This window comes from Lactuca virosa, chromosome 3, assembly GCF_052849685.1.
Source record: "Lactuca virosa cultivar CGN04683 chromosome 3, Lactuca_virosa_CGN04683_v6, whole genome shotgun sequence".
NCBI lineage: Eukaryota > Viridiplantae > Streptophyta > Magnoliopsida > Asterales > Asteraceae > Lactuca > Lactuca virosa.
This window is the reverse complement of record NC_136428.1, coordinates 318,639,350-318,657,517: the sequence shown is the minus strand read 5'-3', so window position 1 is coordinate 318,657,517 and position 18,168 is coordinate 318,639,350. Positions and strand designations below refer to the sequence as shown.

Here is an 18,168-nt window from a genome sequence, read left to right as displayed (position 1 = left end):
TTGGTATCTAGAGGATACATTTTTTTGTAGGATTGGACTTGATCAAGCATTCTTTTCGGTCTTCAGTCATGATGTAGCTATGTTTCTTGTAGAATTCAACCCGTCGATTTGCATCGGTGAGTTGAGCCACACTTATCAGATTGTGCTTTAAATCAGCTACATATGTCACGTTTGAAATGGAGAAATTGCCATTGGTAAGGATGCTATATCCTCGGATTTGTGAGTTGGAGTTGTTGCCATATGTTACATATCCAACATTGGTGCAAGCTTCAGATCTCGCAGAAAGTCCTTATGCCTCGTCATGTGCATGGAGCAAGCACTATCAATATACCATATTGTTTCTTGCTCCGAAGCATAGAGTGCCTACAAAATTAGTGAATTGTGGAGTTTTTAGGCTCCAAGTTAGGTTTTGGGACAAAGGCACTTGTCTTGGACTTCTGAAATGACTTATGAGAAACTGAGGGTTTAGAAGGGTTGTTCCTAGATTCTTTAGGGAACAAACAGAATGACAAAGTTCTTTCATCAATCCAATAGTCATATTCAACGACATGGATTTCCGGAGTAGTTTGCTTCGGAACATGAACTTCTGGAGTGGTGGGAACGACTGACACCTTCGGAACCGCTGTTTCCTCAATATGAGATTTGACTTTCCAGACAAAATTTCGCTTTGAAGATTTTGAAAATTTTGTTTTCTTGGTACTTTTTAGTTTGCTTGACGACACATTGGTTTTTGAAGGATTGGGTTTAAAAATTATGGCATCAGATTTAGCGATGAAAACAGATGAAACAGTCCAAGGAGAGGTGTTTTGGACAGATGTGGTATTTATACGAGAATTAGGCAGAGTAAAACTGACCACATTCTTCGGTTCTACAGGACTGGATGAATTTGAAGATATCTTGAGGATCTTAGTAGGAGTGAAATAGTTTTGACTAGGGATTGAGGAACGAGAATTCCGAGATACACTCTTTTTGGAGTTCTCAAGGAACCTGGAGTTTTGTCTAGACTTAACTTCCTCTTTGTGAGTATTTCAAGCTTCCACTTGGAGTGAGGCAAAGGTTTGGTGGATTTTCCTTCATATGGATTACTAAATTCGGAATCAATGAGAACCAATTTTGTTTTCGAAATTACTAAAGATTTTGATTCCGAAGAATCAGAGGAGACACAGCTTAAGGTTTCAACTTGATCATCTAAGCACGCCCATACAAACTCAGAGGTAACAGTTTCAGTTGTCTCCGGAATGATTTCTTCAACAACACAGTTGTTAGGAGGATTATGTTTCGGAACAAAATCTACATAATTTGAAACACCGTGATGAAATTTTGTTGTCCGATTCAGGTCCAGGTTTGCCAGAGGCGGAAGAGGCGTGGATTCGGGACACTTGACAACAATGGTTTGTGTTCTCAAGAAGGGGAGACAAGGGAGAAACGGGGGTGTTTGAATATTTGATGTCCAGAACCTCTCCCATGAATGTCAAATTTTGCAATTCCTTCAAGGGACTAGCTATTGTTTTCGGAAACTCGCTTTCGAGACCGGGAGCTTTGCACCATGGATGACGAAAGTTATGAGTCATCCGTACATTTTCTTCAAGCATGTCAATAGAATTATGCAAAGAATCTATCTTAGCATTGAGACGTTTGTTATCAGAGATTAAGACATTTCTTTCAGAATAAGTGATTTCACATTTGTCTTTCAAAATGATACATTCATCTTTTGACATAACAAGCTCTCATTCTAAAGACTCTATTTTTAACTTCTTATCTTCGAAACGTAACCTAAGACGATTCAACTCAATTCCCTTCTTCTCATTAGCTTCTATGGCTGACTCATAGGCTTTGTAAATGATGTTCTTATCTGATTGGATCTGAGTTAAATATGGTTCACGGATAGATAAATCTAAATTGTTTTCAGTAATCATAGATTTTACCTGCTGAATGATGTTTCTGTCCATTTCTATGTGTATTGTTTGTTTTTATATGTATTTCACAGGGGTCGTGCGAATAGCGCAATGCACTGGCAATCCATATCTAGAATTGCACTTAGGCCCACCAGGAACGCCCCTAGAAAGGGGGGAGTCTCTTCCTAATCTAAATGAACTGCCAAAAATAGTGTATGAACAACGGATTCAAATTCCAAACAATAAATTTATCAACGTTAAACTTCAGGACAACGAAATGGCTTCTTTAATAAATCGACTTCCTAAGGTAGAACTTCAAGACGTAATTAGGGCAGACTCCATTCTAAAGCCACTAAAGGAGTTCAACGCAGAGCAACAAGCCCAATCAAGGGATATAGGTATTCGACACTTTGAATTCAAAAATGAAATCATTGCCAAAATGAAATCCCTTTATCCCAACAATGAATGGGAAATGAAAAAAGTCATTCGAGAAATTCTTTCAAGTACGACAAAAAGATCGGGAGTCTTCCTTGGAAGATCTCCAAAGGATGCTTTCCGTTTTAAACGAACAAGGAAAATCCGCAAGTTGTTCCAAAAGACTCCGATATAATATTTCCTATTGGAATTAGAAAGAATGATAATTACTATTTTCTATACAAGTCTATTCTTCTTTGTACTTGGTCATGCAAGAGATTCCCCCCGAAAACATAAAAAGGTAGATTCGCTACCTCTCAACGGGAGGGCCCCCGTTATGTAGTTTTTTCGCTGAATAAATGAGAGAGAGTGGGAGGGCGGGTCTCTTCTCATTGGGCCCGCTTGGGTTATGGTTGGGGCATGCCCCGCTGAGGTTTTCTTATGAAATCATATCAGAATGCTATTCTCCGCTCATCCATCAGAGAGAGGAACAACCCTAGCTGAGCTTTAACTCATCGATTCAAGAAGAGTTCAAGGGTAGGAGGAGAATAAGAGGTTAGCAACATACAAATGTTTTCCAAGCGAGCCATGGGAGTCTAGGTTTTGCGAACTAGCCCGGACTGGAAAAGAAGCAAGCCTGTATAAAGGATTAAGTCTAATCATTCTCCTCAATTTAAATTGGGCATAACCGTGGGGGATAGGACATAACTTCCGTTATTTAAGGGTAAAAGGTTCATGAATAAGGTAGTTAAGAAAAAGCTGGGGTTGGGAAGGGAAGAGCGAAAGGCTTAGAGCTTTTTTTCAAGGAGCCTACTCTGTGTTTGGGTTAACTATTGATTCAATAATAGCGGCAAGAGCTTTTTCTTTCCTTTCAAAGAGGCATTCGATGCCATCATCATTGACTTATGCCTCCTCAACCTATCTGGAGTAGGTCTTTGTCGAGAAGTCATATATTATTTACGAGATAGAAAGTCCGTATAAGAAGATCGCCCGGGAGGGGGTTTTGCCACTAAATGCTAAATCGGATACTGTCTCCGAAGATAAATAACTAGGCTTTTTTGATTCACCAGTCGCGGAAGTTGAATTAAGAAGATAGACCGCTGAAGGGTCTGTCTCCCGATCGGATGCTGTCCTTCTCAAGCTCAAGATACCCGATTTGGTGTTCGTAGATAGCACCTGACGGATTTTAGTCAATTATCACGGATGAAAAAGTTAGTGAGTGTCACACCCCGAAACCGATGGCGGAAACGTTCCGGGGCGGATGTGACGTCATGTAGAGTATCACAACCAATGTACATAGCAAGCATAGTAAACACAACCATTACATTACATGAGAAAAGTTTTACATTTGTTTGAAAATAAAGTACTACAAGTTTTCAGAGATACATTGGTTAGAACAAAAGTAAAGACGAGTCTCCTATGCGCTTCGTCTTCTCAAAAGGTTGGTAGGAGTACCTGTTTATGGATGCCCTGAGAATACAAGCAGTTTTAAAATATCAGCATAAAGCTGGTGAGTTCATAAGCGGTTTGTTTTCTGGAAAAAGATTCAGTTTCCTTTAGTTTCATGAACAGTTGATATCCAAGAAAATCCCGTATTTTCTTATAAAAGTAGTTTGGTTATCCCTTTTGTTACACAGTTTGAATCAAGAAAATCCTGCAAATTTCCTTATGAAAATATGGTTTGATTTCTCGTTAGATGTACCATACAACCTTGTTTATGAAAAGTTTCGTTATCCCAAGAAAACCCTATGTTTTCTTATGTAAAACATTCGTTGGTTATCGATTCTGAAATGATGTGTACAAGTATCTACCATACTTGTATCGTTTGAGTGAAACATACTGAATGTCTAGTATCCCGTAGTAAGCATATTAGTTTTGACACGTACACAAAACTAATAAGTAAGTAGTGAACTGGTAGTAATCAAAGACAGTTATTACTAGAAGGTTAGTTCACTAGGTTCGTTATTACTTTATTAGTAAAATTCCATTATCTAAGTTGCGAGTTCCATAACCATACGATAGACTAGACATGGCAATAAGTGGTCCATCGTCATTTTATGACTTTTGTCACCCATGGACCTGACGATCCAACTGTAGCTAGCAGCAGGGTGCGGGGTAGTCAGTCCCGTATAGATCTATACACTCAAGTCACGCTCTCCCTCCAAGAGATTCTGGTTACGGGAGTAGTCCTCCACTCTCGTAATCCGTGTGGAGTGTTACCGAGGACGTGTCTCCAATCATAAGAATAATGAACTTTACAAGTAATAGTATTGAAAATCCCGTTTTATGAAATGACATGAAATCCTTGTGAAATGTAAAAATGTAACATTTTATAATAAGTTTCACAACTGGTTTTGAAAACTAACTCCACGAGTTAGACGGTTGGTTAAAACGGATTTCAATGTTTAAAATCATATTGAGCATGTAGTATTGTTATACGATAAAATCGATTTGAGTACAAGTTTCCTTGTACTTTGCTTGTATCCCCCCTGAAAACGTGAAAAACATAGAAAAATGGTGTAGGGGTATGAACTCACCTGACAAGAATGTGCTGATTTAGATGCTAAATATCAGTTCAGGGCTTGAACACGCGTGAGGTTCCTATGTAACATGAAGAGATACATAATTGTATCTAATTAGACTTTGATTTACCAAGATAGTAGGATAATACACTCCAAGGCACGAAAACACTTCAATTCAAGTGTTAGGGATGGTACGGGTTGCATCTAAGGAGTGTAGGGCCTAGATAAGGTGTTTACTCTTCAAGTGTAAACCCTTAGGGGAGTTTACGGTTTAAAGGCCCCATCCCCCATGAGCTTACGGCCGTAAACTCATGGGTGTGGTAGTTTGAGTGATCCAAGGTCTCATCTTGCACAAAGGAAGGATCTAGTGTTGATTCGAGGGCTTAGGAAATGATCGGGACATGAAATGGCCTAGGAATTAGGGTTTACGGTCATTGGACCACCTTTGTGGTGTTTACGGTCGTAAACTCAAGGGTTTACGGTCGTAAACCCACCTTGGGGAGTTTACGGTCGTAAACTCATGGGTTTACGGCCGTAAACCCACCTTTGTCATGTTTGTCCGTTTTCCATGTGTTTTGGTGGATTGTAGGCCATTCATGCAAGATCTAGACTCAAATACAAGCCATGCAAAGTGTTTGGAGCATTAAAACACCTTTGGAAGGTGTTTACGGTTCTGGGAGACGTTCCCAAACTGTAAACTCGAGTGTATGCTCATTTGGACATGTTTTAGGGTTCTAAGATCATTTAAGCAAGTTTCAAAGCCATTAGACATGCATTGGAAGGGTTAAGGAGCATCAAAACCCCGTTAAAGGGTGTTTACGGTTCTTGAATATTCAAGGACCGTAAACTCATGTTTATGGCCCAAAACTCATGATCTTGTGGTTCTAACTCCATGCATGTAGGGATCTAAGCATTAGAAGAGGTTTGGAAGGGTCTTGGGGCTTCAAAACCCCATTGAAAGAGTTTACGGTTTTTGGGAGGCTCCCCAAAACCGTAAACACGAGTTTGTGATGCATTTGGGAGTTTAAGACATGGATTTGCATGCATGTTAGGATAAACAACTAGTTAGGAAGGATCACTTACCAATTTGGAGCTTGAAAGTGAAGATCCTTGAGAGAAATCCGATTTTAGAGAGAGAGTAGAGAGAGAAAGTTCAAGTGTGGGAAAAGCTCAAATGGTGGTCACTCCACCCTTTTATGTGTGACTAGAGTTAGTGACCCGGTGGGAAAACACCCAATACCGGCATCAAACGGAGCTTAATATTTTACCCGGGTAAATGACTAATACCCGTGTTAGTCGTAGTCTAGAAGTTTTCAAAAGATTCTTTAGAGTGTTTTCACTCAAATAAATATTTCGTTTCAACCCATAGGAAATTATAATAATAATTCTAAATGAATTATTAAATTTGAAAGTTAACGGAAAACCCAAAATAAAATAAATTTTATTAACGGCATGGGTTATGTTAACGGAATATCTTTCGGGTTGTCACATTATCCCCCTGTTAGAGGAAATTTCGTCCCGAAATTTAGAATTTAGATACAAATCATGGAATTGGAAAGAGATGCGGGTATTTCGTTTTCATCGAGCCTTCACGTTCCCAAGTGAATTCGGGTCCCCGCTTGGCGTTCCAGCGAACCTTCACTATAGGGATGCGGCTTTGTTTCGTTCGTTTGATCTCTCTATCCATGATTTCGATGGGCTCTTCCACAAAGTTCATGTTTTCATTGATTTCGATCTCATCCAAAGGAATCACAAGGGTCTCATCAGAAAGACAGTTTTTAAGGTTTGAGACGTGGAAGACAGGGTGAATGTTGCTAAGTTCATGAGGTAAATGGAGTTTGTAAGCTACGGGACCAATCCTGGCTAGGATTTCGAAAGGTCCTATGTACCTTGGGTTAAGTTTTCCATGCTTTCCGAAGCGTATCATGCCCTTCCAGGGTGAGACTTTCAACAAGACACGGTCTCCAACCTGGAATTCCAAGGGTTTTCGTCGTCTATCGGCGTAGCTCTTTTGTCTATCTCGAGAGGCCTTAAGTCGTTCTCGGATTTGTATGATCTTTTCAGTGGTTTCGCGGATGATTTCTGGACCAGTGAGAGTGCTGTCAGGGATTTGTCCCTTGACCAGCTGCGTGTCACCCACCTCAGCCCAGCACAGAGGGGATCTGCACTTGCGGCCGTAGAGGGCTTCGAACGACGCAACTTTGATGCTGGTATGGTAGCTGTTGTTATAAGAAAATTCAACCAAAGGAAGATGAGTATCCCATGACGCGCCGAAGTCGATGACGCAGGCTCTCAACATGTCTTCCAAGGTTTGGATGGTTCTCTCACTCTGTCCATCTGTTTGAGGATGGTAAGCTGTGCTCATGTCCAGCTTAGTTCCAAGGGCCTTTTGTAGTGACTGGCAGAACCTAGAAGTGAACCTGCTATCCCGATCGGAAATGATGGACACAGGTACACCGTGCAGTTGGACCACCTCTTGGATGTAGATTCGCGTGAGTCTTTCCATTTTGAAGTTTTCCTTGATAGGAAGGAAGTGAGCAGATTTGGTCAGTCGGTCGGCAATTACCCAAATGGTGTCGTACCCACTCGGAGATTTGGGTAACTTGGTAATGAAATCCATGGAAATCATTTCCCATTTCCATTTAGGTATTTCGGGTTGAAGAAGTAGACCGGAGGGTTTTTGATATTCGACCTTCACCTTGGCGCAAGTCAGGCACTTGCCCACGAAGGTAGCGATTTCGGCCTTCATATTTGGCCACCAGTACAATTTCTTGAGATCCAGGTACATCTTATCCGAACCTGGGTGTACGGAGTATTTAGTATTATGAGCTTCGTTCATGACAACCTCTCTAAAGCCTCTGAAATTTGGGGTCCAGATCCGGTCCATGAAACAATAGACTCCATCGTTTCTGATCTCAAGATTTTTATCCATTCCTCTCAGGGCTTCGCCTGACACGTTCTCTGGTCTTAAGGCTTCCAGCTGAGCCTCTTTGATTTGTGCGGATAAGTGGGAATGGATAGTCATAGTCAGTGCCTTCACCTTACGACCTGAGTATTCTTTCCGGCTGAGGGCATCTGCCACCACATTGGCCTTGCCGGGATGGTAGCGGATTTCACACTCGTAGTCGTTGAGTAGTTCAACCCATCGCCGTTGTCTCATGTTCAGCTCCTTTTGGTCGAGGATGTGTTGTAGACTTTTATGGTCGGTAAAGATGGTGCACTTAGTTCCGTAGAGATAATGTCTCCAGATTTTTAATGCGAAGACCACTGCTCCCAATTCTAGGTCGTGAGTCGTGTAGTTGACTTCGTGTTCTTTCAGTTGTCTGGAGGCATAGGCGATGACCTTGCCTCGTTGCATTAGGACACAACCGAGACCTTGATTGGACGCATCACAGTAGACAACGAAGTCTTCCGTCCCATCGGGAAGGGACAGGATAGGTGCGCTGCACAAGGCTCGCTTCAGTGTTTGGAACGCAGTGTCTTGCTTTTCGCTCCAACAAAAGGGTACACCTTTCTGAGTTAGAGTGGTTAAGGGTTTGGCAATTTTGGAGAAATTTTGGATAAATCTGCGATAGTAGCCAGCGAGACCCAAGAATTGACGGATTTCGGTGGGTGTCTTCGGTGCTGACCAGTTTTCTATCGCTTTGATCTTGGAAGGATCCACGTGTATGCCCTCCTTGCTTACCACATGACCAAGGAAAGTAATCTTCCGGATCCAGAATTCACATTTGGAGAATTTCGCGTACAGTTGCTCCGATCTAAGAGTTTCGAACACTAGCCTCAAGTGTTGTTTGTGATCCTCTTCGTTTTTGGAATAGACAAGTATGTCGTCGATGAATACGATAACAAACTTGTCCAGAAATGGACGACACACCCGGTTCATCAAATCCATGAACACCGCCGGCGCGTTGGTTAGACCGAAGGGCATAACTACGAATTCGTAGTGGCCATATCGAGTCCGAAAGGCTGTTTTGGGAACGTCGCCCTCATGGACTCGCAGCTGATGGTACCCTGATCTTAAATCAATTTTGGAAAAGTAGCTAGCTCCTTGAAGTTGATCGAAGAGGTCGTCTATTCGAGGAAGAGGATAGCGGTTTTTTATCGTGAGCTTGTTCAGCTCTCGGTAATCGATACACATTCGAAAAGATCCATCTTTCTTTTTCACGAATAAGATCGGGGCTCCCCATGGCGAGGAACTCGGTCTGATGAATCCTTTACTGAGCAGCTCATTGAGCTGACTAGATAACTCCTGCATTTCTGCCGAAGCTAATCGATAAGGAGATTTGGCTACGGGGGTAGCTCTGGGGATTAAGTCGATACGAAACTCCACCTGGCGTTCAGGAGGGATTCCTGGGAGATCTTCTGGAAAGACATCAGGAAAATTGCAGACTTCGGGGATGCTCTCGAGGCCTTTAACTTCCTGCTTTTCGCTAACGACATGAGCTAAGAATGCATAACACTCCTTTCGCAGAAGTTTCTGGGCTTTGATACACGAAATGATGCGAAGGTTTGAACTGAGTTTATCCCCGTAGATTACAAGAGTTTCATCCGAAGGAAGATTGAGACGGATAGCTTTTTCGAAACAGAGGATGTCTACACGATTGGGGCTCAACCAATCCATGCTAACGATGACATCAAAGCTTTTTATGGAGACTGGCATAAGGTCAATGAGAAATGAATGGTCGTTTAAGGATAGGGTACACCCTACGGATATCTCGTTAGTGCTCTCTTTCTCACCGTTAGCCATTTCGACGGTAAACTTTTCGGTTAATGGTTGGGATTTTTGTTTAAGAAATTGTTTGAATGCATGACTAACAAAGCTCCTTTCAGCACCAGAATCGAAAAGAATGCATGCATAAGAGTTGTCGAGGAGGAACGTACCCGTGACAACGGTGGGGTCAGCGACTGCCTCTTCTTGTCCCATGGTTAGAACTCTCCCGGTGTTGTTGGTTGTTGTTTCTTTGGGCCAGTCCCTCTTGAAATGCCCGACTTCCCCACAACTATAGCAGGCTCGACCAACACCCGCTCCAGAGGCTTGATTGGTTGGTTGGGCTGGGGTTCTACAAAATCGCATCGTGTGCCCCTTTTTGCCACAGCTGGTGCATGACATCTCCCGGCACGGGCCGAGATTATGGTGGTAGTTACACTTGTCACACCGAGGAAGGGTGCCAGTGTACCTGCTGGTAGGAGCCTGGGTAGTAGGAGTAACAACAGAGGTAGTAGCAGCGTGGACCGCTACAGTTTGCTGTTTCTTTGAGGATCCTTGCGAACCCTGACCCTTTCGTTTGTTCCAGGATTTCTTCTTGTTTTCACCGCTCCCTTTAGCCGGATCAGAGGCGGTGGCTATTTCCTCGGGATCGTCGCTATGATCAATCAGAGTTTGTGCAAAACACTTGGCGCTATCGAAGGTTTCCGGGTTCGCAGACAAAACATTTCCCTTGGTTGGCTGGGTCAGCCCCCAAATGAATCGTTCGATCTTTTTGCTTTCCGGGGATACCATTCCCGGACAAAGGAGTGCTAGGTCCTCGAACCTAGAAGTGTAGGAGGCAATGTCAGACCCCTTCATCTTTAGGGTCCAGAGTTCGTGTTCGAGTTTCTGCATCTCGCCCCGAGGGCAATACTGGGCTATCATGAGTTCCTTCAGTTTGTCCCAACCCATGGCATTTGCCACTGGCAGGGTTAGGGACTTAACCCGGCCGTTCCACCAGGTTAATGCTTTGTTGAGGAAAGTGCAAGCGGCGTACTTCACTTTGTTGGATTCGGAGACTGCGCAAATCTCGAATATGGACTCAATCTTTTCAAACCATCGAGTCAGAGCAATAACACCTCCTTTGCCGTCGAAAGATGTGGGTTTTGCGTTCATGAAGTCTTTATAGGAGCACTCCTTTTGGTGTCCCTGACCACTTTCCTGACCCCCAGATCCACCGGAATTTATTTGCGACATGGCAGCAGTCACTGCAGCAGTAACAGCTGCCTGAAACATGACAGGATCAAATTGGGGAGGAGGCGGTGGTGGAGGAGTGTCGTTGCTTCTCCTGATAGATCTCCTTCGGGGAGGCATCTTGATCTGAAATGACCAAGAAACAGGAGGATGGAATTTAGAGATATGAAGCAAAGATATATCTCATAATAATTTTTAGAGTGTTCTACTAAGCGATAGGACAGGAAAATTACTTAAAGTAAGTAATTTATCGCTAAGGGAGGAATGAGTAGCAACACTCGGAACGGATTTCCGTGAGGTATTTGGTTCGGACTAAAATACTCCCATAGTATTTTATGTTGAATGGATATTAGGTAAGTTATAGGCCTGCTGTACACCACAGTCACCCCCAAGCACATGTTGGCCGTGTCTCGAATGAATATAGTTGATCAGGCTATATTGACCCTAGACATGACTACATAACTGCCCAAGTTTAACCACAGTGCACAACACCCATATTACTTATGCTTTGTTCTCTTCGCGATACGGATTTCGGTACTCGGGTATACTTGTATACTTTTATAAAAATACTTATATTTTAAAAGCATACTTTTAGTTTAGAGCACTTAGGCCCCTTAGTGTTTATAGTTGTATACCATGTAAGGTTCGGTATACTTAGTTCACTATAAACAAGGGCTCTGATACCAATCTGTCACACCCCGAAACCGATGGCGGAAACGTTCCGGGGCGGATGTGACGTCATGTAGAGTATCACAACCAATGTACATAGCAAGCATAGTAAACACAACCATTACATTACATGAGAAAAGTTTTACATTTGTTTGAAAATAAAGTACTACAAGTTTTCAGAGATACATTGGTTAGAACAAAAGTAAAGACGAGTCTCCTATGCGCTTCGTCTTCTCAAAAGGTTGGTAGGAGTACCTGCCTATGGATGCCCTGAGAATACAAGCAGTTTTAAAATATCAGCATAAAGCTGGTGAGTTCATAAGCGGTTTGTTTTCTGGAAAAAGATTCAGTTTCCTTTAGTTTCATGAACAGTTGATATCCAAGAAAATCCCGTATTTTCTTATAAAAGTAGTTTGGTTATCCCTTTTGTTACACAGTTTGAATCAAGAAAATCCTGCAAATTTCCTTATGAAAATATGGTTTGATTTCTCGTTAGATGTACCATACAACCTTGTTTATGAAAAGTTTCGTTATCCCAAGAAAACCCTATGTTTTCTTATGTAAAACATTCGTTGGTTATCGATTCTGAAATGATGTGTACAAGTATCTACCATACTTGTATCGTTTGAGTGAAACATACTGAATGTCTAGTATCCCGTAGTAAGCATATTAGTTTTGACACGTACACAAAACTAATAAGTAAGTAGTGAACTGGTAGTAATCAAAGACAGTTATTACTAGAAGGTTAGTTCACTAGGTTCGTTATTACTTTATTAGTAAAATTCCATTATCTAAGTTGCGAGTTCCATAACCATACGATAGACTAGACATGGCAATAAGTGGTCCATCGTCATTTTATGACTTTTGTCACCCATGGACCTGACGATCCAACTGTAGCTAGCAGCAGGGTGTGGGGTAGTCAGTCCCGTATAGATCTATACACTTAAGTCACGCTCTCCCTCCAAGAGATTCTGGTTACGGGAGTAGTCCTCCACTCTCGTAATCCGTGTGGAGTGTTACCGAGGACGTGTCTCCAATCATAAGAATAATGAACTTTACAAGTAATAGTATTGAAAATCCCGTTTTATGAAATGACATGAAATCCTTGTGAAATGTAAAAATGTAACATTTTATAATAAGTTTCACAACTGGTTTTGAAAACTAACTCCACGAGTTAGACGGTTGGTTAAAACGGATTTCAATGTTTAAAATCATATTGAGCATGTAGTATTGTTATACGATAAAATCGATTTGAGTACAAGTTTCCTTGTACTTTGCTTGTATCCCCCCCTGAAAACGTGAAAAACATAGAAAATGGTGTAGGGGTATGAACTCACCTGACAAGAATGTGCTGATTTAGATGCTAAATATCAGTTCAGGGCTTGAACACGCGTGAGGTTCCTATGTAACATGAAGAGATACATAATTGTATCTAATTAGACTTTGATTTACCAAGATAGTAGGATAATACACTCCAAGGCACGAAAACACTTCAATTCAAGTGTTAGGGATGGTACGGGTTGCATCCAAGGAGTGTAGGGCCTAGATAAGGTGTTTACTCTTCAAGTGTAAACCCTTAGGGGAGTTTACGGTTTAAAGGCCCCATCCCCCATGAGCTTACGGCCGTAAACTCATGGGTGTGGTAGTTTGAGTGATCCAAGGTCTCATCTTGCACAAAGGAAGGATCTAGTGTTGATTCGAGGGCTTAGGAAATGATCGGGACATGAAATGGCCTAGGAATTAGGCCATTCATGCAAGTTCTAGACTCAAATACAAGCCATGCAAGTTCTAGACTCAAATACAAGTTCTAGACTCAAATACAAGCCATGCAAAGTGTTTGGAGCATTAAAACACCTTTGGAAGGTGTTTACGGTTCTGGGAGACGTTCCCAAACCGTAAACTCGAGTGTATGCTCATTTGGACATGTTTTAGGGTTCTAAGATCATTTAAGCAAGTTTCAAAGCCATTAGACATGCATTGGAAGGGTTAAGGAGCATCAAAACCCCATTAGAGGGTGTTTACGGTTCTTGAATATTCAAGGACCGTAAACTCATGTTTATGGCCCAAAACTCATGATCTTGTGGTTCTAACTCCATGCATGTAGGGATCTAAGCATTAGAAGAGGTTTGGAAGGGTCTTGGGGCTTCAAAACCCCATTGAAGGAGTTTACGGTTTTTGGGAGGCTCCCCAAAACCGTAAACACGAGTTTGTGATGCATTTGGGAGTTTAAGACATGGATTTGCATGCATGTTAGGATAAACAACTAGTTAGGAAGGATCACTTACCAATTTGGAGCTTGAAAGTGAAGATCCTTGAGAGAAATCCGATTTTAGAGAGAGAGTAGAGAGAGAAAGTTCAAGTGTGGGAAAAGCTCAAATGGTGGTCACTCCACCCTTTTATGTGTGACTAGAGTTAGTGACCCGGTGGGAAAACACCCAATACCGGCATCAAACGGAGCTTAATATTTTACCCGGGTAAATGACTAATACCCGTGTTAGTCGTAGTCTAGAAGTTTTCAAAAGATTCTTTAGAGTGTTTTCACTCAAATAAATATTTCGTTTCAACCCATAGGAAATTATAATAATAATTCTAAATGAATTATTAAATTTGAAAGTTAACGGAAAACCCAAAATAAAATAAATTTTATTAACGGCATGGGTTATGTTAACGGAATATCTTTCGGGTTGTCACAGTGAGCACAAGAAAGAGAGAACAGTTAGTCAAATTACAACCTTCTTCAACTACTGAGTCAACCCTAAAAGTGGATATGGCATCAAGCCTATCCCTTTAACCTTTTTCCGGGATCAAATACTACTTATTGAATTAGAAAGCACCAAAGGTAAGGCGGGTTAAGTTAGGGCATCAGTTGCTTCAACTAAAGAATTAGTGAAAATGAACATTGAAATTAAATCTGCAACAGAGCGAGTAGCTAGGTGTAAATGTTATGGATCTAGCTCTTCACGAGCAGCAGAGCTAGAGAAGCAAGAAACAAGGCTTCAGTCGGGTGTTTATCCTGATGAAATAGAATATATGTATATACAGGCTCGCTACTACTACTCGAAATACCCAAGACAGAACCAGACTTGCGTAGGAAAGAAAACAAAGTAAGTCCTCTCCTTAGCTCTTAGGCTAGCTCGAGGGGAACTGCTGGCAAAGAATCCAAGCTGGGAACAATCTCTCTCTGCTTCAATGCTCTCGCTTCCCTTGCCTTAACCCGACATTAAAAGGCTCGTCACTTAGACTCTTCATCTTAGCTTGTAGATGTTCGATTGTCCTCTGGTTCTACTCGGATCTTGTCCTGTGATGAAAAGGAACTGAGCTTCTGACGATGCCGATAGCAAATGAGATGATTACTAGTTGGAACTTCTATCCCGATTTGTACTTCGGTCCGCTTTGTTGGGGTTTTGAGGGTTTTCTACTTAGCGACCTATCAATATTAGCTTGGTATTTTTGCACGATCGGTACAAGCATCTGGTAGAGTTCTACAGGAAAACCTATCCAAAAAAGTAAAGTGCAGTTGATTTCGCTTTTTCCTTCTTGTTTGGTAGGAGCAACTCCTCGCGTAGAGGTTTGTTATGGACATCAAGTGTGAAAAGTGTTGGATGGGACCGATAGCATGAGAACATGATCGCCATGCTTCTGATACGAATGAATAAGAGACTGAAGCATAATTTAATTACCAATTAGACTAGTAGTAGAAGAGTGAAGCTACTGAGCTATTGAGTTAGCGCAACAACTTACTGTCTTGTTTTCTTCGCTGCTTATTTTTTTTCTTTACAAAAGATTAAACGAAAGCGGTTGCTAATGCTTGTAGCTTGATTTTGTCCTTAGTCAATTTTGGACTGAAGCGGTTGCTAATGCTTGTAGCTTGCTTCTGTCCTTACAAAAGATTAAACGAAAGCGGTTGCTAATGCATGGCGCTGAAAGCTCAATAAACACAGACGAACACGATGCATGGCATAGCATAAATGAAACAACTGATCATTTCATAAAACATATATGCTTGACCTTTCTCGATGCTTTTTTTGGGTGAATCACCAACCGGCCCAGCAGTGATCGATTGCTGAATGGTAAGAACAAATCAAAGTTATTGGATTTGGTAGTTCTCCATGGACTTCGATCTTTAGCCCTTTGTATATGTTCATAAATGGGTGCGCACCTCCATATGGGCGGGGGTCGGCCTCCTACTCTCTTATCTTATGCAACATTTATTAGCGGTTGGGTGGATCGTGCAATAAGCCTCTCTCGACCCTCCGTTTCTCATACGTCTTTATGAAAGCCTCTCGCCTTTCGAGATCCGGTCCATCATCAACTTAGTCAGATCTTATTGTTTGCCCGCTTTGATTAGGCTTCCTTTAAGGGATTTGATCGGCATTTCATGTCTGCAGTCCTGCTGAATTCTGCCTTTTATCAGGGTAGTGTAGTAAGGTTAGAGGTGCAACTAGAAGAGTTGGCCCTATTTCTATTTTTTGATCAATTCGATTCCAGTCTCCGAAGTCGTTCTTGATCGATGGTCCCCATTAGCATTAGTGCTAATTAGCAGCCGCTTTTTTTGGAAGGCGAGATACTTATGTGTGGCCGCGGATTCCATGGTAGTAGTAGTTCTAGATCTACATTAGGAGCAGGGGGGCTCTATCTAAAGGAGGTACGGACCCCTCCCATAGTACGGTATGATGCAGCTGAAAAACTTAATAGGCTACCGCGGCTCGCTTCGCTTTTGTTGCGGAGCTCACTGCTTTTGGAGTAGTGCTTGCAGCTTGCTGCTTTCTGTTCAAGCGGAGCTCGCTGTCTACTCCACGAGTCGCCACAGCTTTGCCTACGCCACTTGTATATAGACAACAATAGTGCCTAATATTTCCCCTTCGCGTAGTTCATTGAACCTTCCAACTTCACTCCGTGGCCTGTGCTAAAGAAGCATGTCTTAACTAATTCCTTTGAACTCATTTCACCTATTTTACCTCTCGATATCTCCTCACCTTGCACCTTTTCTTTCTGTTCCTCATCCCATGATCCTTTCCCATGTCGTGGAAGTGAGATCCTTCGTCGCTCCTTCATTCTTCATAACGACTATAACCAAGCTGCCAATCAATAAAGCAAGCACTTTCATGGACTGAGACCGTGGAAGCTTCGTTAGCACCTTAAGGCTGTCTTTATCCTGAAAACACTCGGGAATATTCAGAGACTCGGCTAATGCTTCTAGGCCCACATTCGAAGACAGACCAAGCACCTCTCTTACCCACTCACTATCTAATAAACCGGATTGGCTTATTATCTGAATGAGATTGGAAAGAGAGGAGGTAGCCCAAATCTTCCAATAGGCGCATACGAAAAAGCTCTGAAAAATAAACAACCCGACCTGAGGAACTACCAACAACGGAAGAACTAGCAACAACGGGAGAAACTGTTTCTAACCTCAGCTTGACCCCCTTCCTCGGGATTCTTTCTTTGATGATATGCCCTAAGCCCCTTTCAGAAGACCGAAGTCATTGGTGCTTTGCATAAGGGGTAAGAGCACCATAAAGACTATTGCTACCTATCATAGACTTGACTCATTTTATGGGCTTGAATTCCTTTCCCCGAGTTAGAGGGGTTTTCTGAAGGTCTTCCTTAAGGGCCGCTTGGTTCTCAAAAAGACTGTTACCCCCGGCCAGAGTAGAAGTAGGCAAACGGATGTTTCTGGGGGGGGGGGGAACTACGGGAGACGGAGACTGGTGGTTAGGTGAGATTCTAACTTCTGGCTCATCGCAATTCCATTTCTTAAAGTGCAAGTCCAGTTTTCTCTTTTTATGAAAGTGAAAGTCAGGTTAGCCCCTTCTTTCAATTCCAAAGATGCTCTGAAATTGCTGTTCAATATTATTTTACCCTAAGGCTTCTCGCGGTCAGGCAAGTGTGGCAGAGCGTAGCATGTATCCAGCCATCCGAACTACTTACTGAAGGGCAAGCACCAACGAATGACTCACTTCATTCACAGCGCGGGGGAGAGACAGAGAGGGGTCAGTAATAATTCACATCCGGGGTAAAAAGGTCCTACTTCCTTACTCACTCAAGTCATTGCTTTGACCGAACCATAGGCCGAAAAGAAAAGATTTTTTAGATACTTGTTACATGCCTGACCAAGAGCACAAAAGAGCTTATTTTAGAATTAGAGTAAAGGCACGCCATTTGCAATGCCTTTTCTTGCTTTCGACAGGACCCCCTTCAGACAGGAGAAAAAAGATTACATGAATGCCAATTGCCAATGATATAGAGTTTCTTGCGATTACGACTATAAAGGGCAGGAGATGAATTAAAGAATCGTACTGCAACTGCTGAAGAGATATCAGAGCTAGTACTAGAGGAAGCGATAGTGGACAAAAGAGCTCAAAGAGCAGTGCAGCTAAGTGGGAAGATCTGTGATCTATTTCAAACAACATATCACAAAGACCGGTATATTGCACATACTGATTGATTTATTGTATAGATTGAGTCTTAATTAGAGAGTTATGATATATCTATAGTACCCCCGCCGATGAGACTTTGCAGCTTGAGGCTAGAAGCTACCAACACTTTGATACAAACAAAAACAGAGATTGGAATTCGTGGGGCCCGAGGCCTTACAGAAAAAGATCGATGAACAATTAAGCGAGACTTTGCCTTAGAGACCAATGAAATGAGACCAAGAAGCTTTATTACACAAAATTTATTTGAAGACCTTTTGCTTCTACTTCCCTGCTTACTATTGCTATCA

At 42.1% G+C, this 18,168-nt stretch overlaps 1 pseudogene; it reads left to right on the top strand.

Annotated features, from left to right (window-relative positions):
- The first annotated feature begins 1,100 nt into the window (after nucleotides 1–1,100).
- The window catches only part of LOC145164723 (NADH dehydrogenase [ubiquinone] iron-sulfur protein 3-like), a 28,587-nt pseudogene continuing 11,519 nt past the window's right edge, over nucleotides 1,101–18,168 (top strand).